This window comes from Biomphalaria glabrata, chromosome 11 (assembly GCF_947242115.1).
Source record: "Biomphalaria glabrata chromosome 11, xgBioGlab47.1, whole genome shotgun sequence".
Taxonomy (NCBI): domain Eukaryota; kingdom Metazoa; phylum Mollusca; class Gastropoda; family Planorbidae; genus Biomphalaria; species Biomphalaria glabrata.
In genome coordinates this window covers 19831696-19840171 of record NC_074721.1, presented here as the reverse complement: position 1 = coordinate 19840171, position 8476 = coordinate 19831696, and the positions used below count along the sequence as shown (strand labels likewise).

At 36.1% G+C, this 8476-nt stretch overlaps 1 long non-coding RNA gene across 1 annotated transcript; it reads right to left on the bottom strand.

Moving 5' to 3' along the window:
* Positions 1-231: 231 nt before the first annotated feature.
* On the bottom strand, positions 232-7649 carry LOC106072569 (uncharacterized). The gene is made up of 4 exons (XR_001218615.2): positions 7491-7649; positions 6824-6961; positions 1069-1244; positions 232-300 (listed from the first exon to the last, which is right to left on the bottom strand). It is a non-coding gene; the product is annotated as an uncharacterized LOC106072569 (long non-coding RNA).
* Between the last annotated feature and the right edge of the window lie 827 nt (positions 7650-8476).

Genomic DNA, 8476 nt, shown 5'->3' with positions numbered 1-8476 from the left:
GGTTTGGCTTTCTGGTGAGCAATAGTGACCTATAATAGACGTTGAGCCTATTTTTAGCACGCTACAAAGCGCTTATCAACCTTGCGATCTAAATATGACGGACCCACAGACAGACCATACATTGCTAATAGCGGCCTTTAACCTTTTGGAAGCGGCTAACAACAAACTATTTAGACACGGAAACGAAACACAGACATGTGCATTGACTAGAATACAACTTGAACACATCTGTCAATGTTTACATCAGATTTATTGAGCCCATGATACATGTTTCAGCAGTCCAAGGGATCTCCAAGTTCTCTAAAAGAAAAACAAATATGAAATAAATTGATGTTTTTAAATGGTAGTTATAAATACTACAGGACTAACTTGAGAATACAAAACACACACACACATGCACACAAACATGAAATAACACATGTGCAATTCGCTAAGCTTCTTACTATCTGTAGTAGCTTCGATCAGTCACTGGTTACACTTATTGTTACATGATGACTGTATATATTTTATACCTTGTGGCTCTTATTAATATTTCAAAAATATTGTAATTTTTGCGAGGTTTTTGTAATTCACAACTAAAGAATTAGGTTCTTATTTTGACAATACTTATAAATCCTCCTACTATGTCCCTGTGTATGTTTCTTGTAGGTTTCGTGTTTTGCAATCGATTTCTCGACCACTTCTACTCATCAAATCTTCTTCAAATTTTGCTAATAAGCTCATGCTCTATGATAACACGTGAATCAATAAAAAAAACCAACCAATTAGTTAATTACTTAGTCCTAATTTATTATTGTGTTTTATAGTTTAAAAAAAATATACTAAGCAAAGATGAGACAAGCCTTGTGTAGAGAATTAGGCGTTTAAAATTGAAAGATAGCTAGAGCAAAAGAAATAATAAGATGTCATGTAATGACTGAATGTATATTAATTAAGTATAAAAAAACTTTGTAATTGATATTGTTTTATTGTCTTTCACAAAATGATTTTTCTTAAACATAAGTTATTTGTTTTTTTTTTTGTTTTTTTTTCATTTAGAACTACGTATTTAAACTATTTTTGACTTACTTAACCAATGTTCCTGAGCAGCAGTAGAGTTAGCAATGAATTACTGTTGAGATTACTAAACAGTCCTTGATTTCTCAGTATAGACAATACTATAAGGTTGTTTAAGTTAATTGACTTTGGGTCCAGATCTCCGTAGGTAGATGGATCGACAACAGATGTATCTGAGGTGGGTAGGTCTGAGGGAACAAAATTCTTGTTTAATTATTTATTTGTGTATGCCTCTTAGTAACGTCGTAGTATTTTTCCTTCACTCATTATTAACATTCAAACATTTGATAAAAGACTAGCGTTGAACACCGGCTGCAAACATTCATTTGTTCCCAGGGTACCTACTGGGTTTATTTTGTACTGTAAACCAGTCACCCTCTTCTTGTTTTAAATTATATCCTTCGCATCTTTTCCAACTTCTACATATTTTCTGGCAGGACCCCCCCCCCTTTTTTTTTCCTTATTTGTTTTCGTCCAAGTAAACCGGATTGGGTCGGTTCCATATCATTTGGTAGTAAACTCTAATATCCGTTACGTTTGCCCACTTTCTAGCGCGCGTCTTTTCCTCCCCTACCTTTCTTCAAACTCCCCGGTAGTAGCTATGTTTGTTTGGCGCTTTAGATGTTGTCTGGATGGTTCAGGGTTCGAACCTTGGCCGCCATCTTGTTCCGACGTCTTCTACGTGTGGGTTGGTGCTGGGCTGTAGTGATTGTTACTTCTCAAGGAACATCGGAAACGTCAAACAATTTCAAGCCAAGTTGTGCTTATTAATCGTTGAAGAAGTCTCTATATTTCCACCAAACCAAGCCGACATAGGACGCTTGATAATAACGTAATAAATACCCCCCCCCCGACTCTGTTGTTAACGGCCGTTGACTTGTAGCACCAAACTGCTGGTAGACAACTAAACCGCTGTAAGCGTATTATGTTTGAGTTTGTACATTTTGAAATACCTCGAATAACTTCTTTTGTGGAGAATATTATATTTGACATTTATTACAATAGAGACAAATTTTAACTTGAGATGAAATGAAATAGATGTAGTATACTTTAGTAATAATATAAAATAATGATATTTTGAACAAATCTGAGTCGCTACAAAAACTCTGGCCTCCTGGAATCTTCTCTGACCTCCCCATACAGCTGATGACAATGCATCATCTTGCATCATTCACACTACATAGCTACACACACAAACACACCCACACACACACACACACACACAAACACACACCCACATCATAACGTCTTCCACCCCCCACCCCCATTCAATCTGTATACCTATGTTAAGAAATAACTAAGTGAAATTTTTTCATTTTTTGTTATATATTAAAATAATTACTCCCTCCCCTAGAACAGCTGTATAAGAAAAAGTTTAGATCTAGATTCATAGTCCATCATATTGACTGTTAGAATTAGTTGGATTTTTAGTTTTAGATCAACAATACGTGTCGGTCTAGATCTAACCTTTTAAATTACAGATGTTCCTTAGCATTAGATAGTCGTGATAAAATATTACTTCAGATGCTAAAGACTTCACACAGATATTCAGCGATACCGAACACAAAAATGATTCTATTAACTGCTTTTTCTTATTCTGACATTGTCTAGATCTACATAGTTGACAACAGACACACTGGCTTGTTTTAAATGAAACACTTGCCCCCCCCCCAAACAACACACAATTTGGTCCTTGTACATTCATCGCATAACTTTTTGGTATCCTCCAATAGAAATCTCTCATTTCCCAACCCGGAGCTTTTAGGCTGTCTTAATTTTTTTAATCTTTTTGTATGCATCCCTCAAATGAAAAGCCAGTAAAACACAGCTTTCAGTGAATCACCGGTTGCATCCTAGCATAGAATAGGGCCCGCACTCATGGGCGTAGCCAGGGGGGGGTTCTTGGGGTTCAAACCCCCCCCCCCCCGAAATGAAATCCCCCCCCAAGTCGAATTTAGTAACTGATTTTTTGCTTTGATTTTGTTTATTTTAGGTGAGATTTTAATACTAAACCATCACTTGCCCTAGCACAACAAAGGGGTTTTGAGTTTAAAACCCCCTACCAGGGGGGTTCGAGTTTAAAAACCCCTACCAGGAGGGTTCGAGTTTAAAAAACCCCTACCAAGGGGGTTCGAGTTTAAAACGCCTACCAGAGCGGTTCGAGTTTAAAAACTCCTACTAGGGGTTTTGAGTTTTAAACCCCCTACCAGGGGTTTTGAGTTTTAAACCCCCTACCTGGGGTTTTTGCAGTTAATTCCCCCTCTTCTATAAAACAAAACAAAAAAAATGCAAACGAAAATCCCCTAATTCCAAGAGCACAGTTAAGGAAGATTTTGATTTTAAAACCCCGTCTAAAATTTATGATAAACCCCCTCTTTAATATAAAAAAAAGCTAATTACGCACTCAAAATGTTATGAGCGTAGCTAAATGGGTTTTGACTCAGTTTTGAGTTTAAACCCCACTTCATTGGGGTTTGAAGGTAAAAAATACATCTTTTTAATAATAATAAAAAAGCAAATTATACACTAAAAATGTTATGAGTGTAGTCTATGGGGTTTTGAGTTTAAACTCCCTTCCAGTGGAGTTTGAAGCTAAAAAGTACCTCTTCAATATAAATAAAAGAAAATTACTCACTCTAAAATCTATGAGCGTAGTCAAAGGGGTTTTGAGTTTAAACCCCCCGCCATCTTCAGTGTAAGAAAAAAAGCAAATTACGCACTCAAAATGCTATGGGCGTTGCCGAAAGGGGTTTTGAGTTTAAACCCCCATTCAGAGGGGGTTGGTGCTAAAAATACATCTTCCATATAAAAAAAAAAAGCAAATTACACACTAAAAGTTTTGAGTTTCTTCTATAGATGGCTTTTTTTTTAAAGTTTAAAACCCCTCCAGATGGTTTTGAGTCTAAGATCCCCCTACAGAGCATTTTGAGGTGGAAAACCCCCAACAGAAGATTTTGACGATCAAACTTCTCTTTTCGATATAAAATCTAAAGCAAACTACAGTCACTTAATTCCAAGAGCGTATTCAAGAGAGGTTACAAATTTTTACCAGTGGCAGGGCTCCATTAATAAACTGCAGTGAATAGTCATCTACCGAAATCGAAAAACACTAAATGTAGCTCAACAAAGATGGCTAATACATATTTCAGGAGTCAGTTATAGAGATTGGATCTAAATCAAGGAAATCCTATGCCGAACTGGGAGTCGACCCCTTAGTAAGATTGTGAGAGAACGACGCATGAGGTTTTCGGGACATGTTCTCCGACAAAATGAATTACGCATAGGAAGAGTTGCAACGATATCCTAGTACAACTTGACGCCACTCATTCATGGAGGTCCTCGTGGTAGGTGGGAAGAGGCTTCAGACATTACCAGTGACAGATTTTTATGGAAACTGCTTGATGTCAAATGCTCCGAACGGCGTGGGAGGGTCTAAGTCAGTAAGAATAGCACATTAGGTTTTTGAAATAAAACTTTTTAATAGCATTAAAATGCACTGTAGATACCTCAGAATATGCATTTTATTGGTTTTCAATATCAGAAATAGCGCTTGGAGGAGGGGCTTCGCCCCGCGCTGGGGGAGCTCCTAGCGCTCCCCCAGACCCCTTTGCTAGTAATGTCGGGGAATCTACAATTTTTTCATTAACTCATGGAAGAACCTATTCTAGGGACAATAAACGTCTTCCGAAAGAATGAAGGGTCAGAATGTAATAAAGATTATGTACACACACACACATAAATACATATATTTTTTTTTCCCGGGGGGGGGGGAGAGAAAAAATTCACCCCCCAACCCCCCCCCCCCCCCCCGAAAAAAAATCCTGGCTACGCCCATGCCCGCACTACACAACTTTTTTACCCGTAAATTCTAAAAATCCTGATCAATAAATCATTAAAGCTTTGCTCTTCCCGCTTGAAAGAAGAAACCTCACTAGTAATATTATAGTAATGTAGTCCAGACTTTACACGTTGACAGTAGCACCTTATTTACACAGACCATAGTATACATCAAGCTCAAAACAAAAACAGAGACAAAAAATTACTAGCACAAGTTCATACTTTTAAAAGGTCCTTATATAAACTGTGACAACTTTTTTGATTTTTTAGCGGCCCCCGAAAGGGGAAAAGACGCTATTAGTTTTGTGTGAAATGTCTGTCCGTCTGACCGTCTGTCCGTCCGTCCCGTTTAGATCTCGTAAACTAGAAAAGATATTGAAAATATTGACTTCTCATTATTTTAGACCATTCAATGTTCTGATGCAACGGCTACTTTTTTTTTCCTCAAGGCGAAAAATCTAATTTTTAAAATCAGTTATGCAAACAGTTTTTTAAAGAGAAAAAGCTAATTAGAATGCATTATAAGTTAGACCTAACTTAAAACGAATAGTAATCTTATAAATTTTATTTTCTTGAACATATTTTATTTTGTGGATTTTTTTTTTGAGGATTTGAATAAGAGATTGAGCCTTTTCAAAACAATTAAATTATTTATAAGATTTCAATTAGGCCTGGAGAGGCGCGGTAGCTGAGTGGTAGAACCGTGGGTCCCGGGTTCGAATCCTGGTTAAGACTGGGATATTCAACTTCGGAATCCTTGGGCGCCTCTAAGTCTACCCAGCTCTAATGGGTACCTGACATTAGTTGGGGAAAAGTAAAGGCGGTTGGTCGTTGTGCTGGCTTTGCATTCACTTGCACCTATCCTTTGATCTGCTGCACCGTTGGGGCACTACACACGATCTGTCAACCTTCTTTCTCCATTCTTATCTCTCATTTGTCTTTGATATAATTTCATTTGGATGTTCTTTCTGAAAATATTGAAGCCTGCCTGGGAGGACCACTTAGGGGGCCGATTAAAAGTTTGTGTTTCCACACAAACTGTCTTTGTAACATTGTTAATTTTTGATTTAGAATAGGGGCCTACTTGTAGATCTAAATCTAATCGCACATTATCTTGAACAACAGTATTAACATTTCCAACTGGAGTTATTTTCTCCACACACACACACACACACACACACACACACACACATACGAATGTTCTAAGTTCTTTGTAAAAACACATTTGATAGAAAGAAAATACCTAGCAATCACTCTGACAATTATCTAGATCTAGAGGAGAATTAGATTTAGATCAAGACTTAGATCTGTGTCCAAGTAGAACCATCGCAAAAGAGATACAAGACACCGATAGCAAAGACAAACAGAAACAAACACTATTTTGTTCCCCTGGCAATCAAATCATTAAATAAGAACAATCTGATATAAACTTTGTCACATGTAAATTATGAGTGAGTCTGGTGTGAATGTACACTTTAGTTTCTTATAGTTATAATGTTTTTTGTTTGGTGTAATGCACAAATTGTAAGACAAATTTCCATACGGACAATAAAGATTATTATTATTATTAAGTAAATAAGAATACAGAAAACTGAAATGAAAGAAAGTTACGTACCCCAAACAAAAGTTACTAAGTGCTTAAAGCGGAAGGAAGTGCCATTGTGTACTTTAGACTTTTAAATGACGGTTTTAAAAACCAAATGGTTTGAAATTTAACAGCTGCGATTTCGTTCAAGAGAATGACCTACTTGTTCTATTAACCCAAAAATATATTAACAGATCATATTTTGTTATCACGGGTTAAATGTTCGTATTTTATCGTCCACGGCAAGTGGAAGAAATAGTGACCATCTTTGAGTGGTCCGGGCAAAGGATTTTATATTTAAGATGAATATAAATTTAAAAACATAAAAGTTATCACAGTTATCACCTCCAGCAGCTTCTGGAATAGATGGCACATCTGTTGTCGTTGCAAACTCAGTTGGCAGGCACAAACACGTGTGGAGAATCAGGGTGGCGACGACCAAACAAGAGAAGTACCAACTGGAAGCCATGTCTGAATTCAGGCCTGTAGAGAGAAAACAAATGAAAAGGTAAAAATTATGTCGCATCTGTAATAAACTATTATATCAAAATGAAATAACATTTTTTGGAAAGTAGGCCTATAATGGGCGTATTGTAAAATATTGATATATTAATTTTTCTAAAATTAATTTAAAAGAACTACTAATTGTTTACATTTCATCAAACTATTTAGATTTTTTTTAAACAGAAAGGTCATTACAATATTACATAATTATACCATAAATATACATTTAAGACAACTGAACCTATTTGTTAAAAAGCAAACACTACCAATAAAAGATGACAAATTAAATTCAAATGCTAAAATGAGATTGCTATTTTTAATGTACAAATGAAACAAAATATTTTAAAACACAAATATAACGTCCTTTGTTGTTTTTTAAAATCCAATTACAATTTTACACTAAATTACCTTCAATGGGGTTAGTGACGTAGTGATGTTTGACTAAAGCCAGTCTAAGGGCTAGTAAAGGGTAGTAGGCCTATCTAAATTAGAGCATTACAGTACTAACCTTGTTGGAGATCTAAGTAAATGAAGATCTTTAAAGAACTATTGAGTCTTTCTCTTTACTACGATCTACTCTAATCGAAGACATATTACTGTCTTTTATACTAGATTCTCGGTCGGACAGGTGGTCATGGATGACGTCACATATCTGGACTTTGGGACACGAGTCGAGAGGCACACCTTCACCCCTTGTTACCGGGCGCACAGCGAACTCAAGATATTTATTGACACAAACCGAGTTCTTTTTGTGTGGTGTAGATTTCAATCGAAGGTCTGGACATCTCCAACTATCACACCAAACAACCAGAATCAGCCTATGGGAATTAATTTCAGTACATTTGAAGTCTGTTGAGTTCATAATAAGTGAAGCCATAAAGTCTGTTGAGTTCATAATAAGTGAAGCCATAAAGTCTGTTGAGTTCATAATAAGTGAAGCCATAAAGTATGTTGAGTTCATAATAAGTGAAGCCATAAAGTCTGTTGAGTTCATAATAAGTGAAGCCATAAAGTCTGTCGAGTTCATAATAAGTGAAGCCATAAAGTCTGTTGAGTTCATAATAAGTGAAGCCATAAAGTATGTTGAGTTCATAATAAGTGAAGCCATAAAGTATGTTGAGTTCATAATAAGTGAAGCCATAAAGTCTGTTGAGTTCATAATAAGTGAAGCCATAAAGTCTGTTGAGTTCATAATAAGTGAAGTCACAGACGTTACAGAGTGCAGATGGACAACAAAGATGAAGCAAGCTAATTAAAGTGTACGATGATTAATAGACAGGCTCATAGTAGAGATACCTAAAGACAAATTTGATGACTAGTACAATTTAGACGTCACATAAGGGCGAATCTAGTAGGGAGGTTTTATCAGATTTAAATCTTAGATTTAGGTTGGAATAGACCCCTGGGCAGGCGATAGGTCAGCTTGTTTATCAAAATATAATTTCATGCATTTATCTATCTATCTGTATCTATCTATAATTTATCTATCTATCT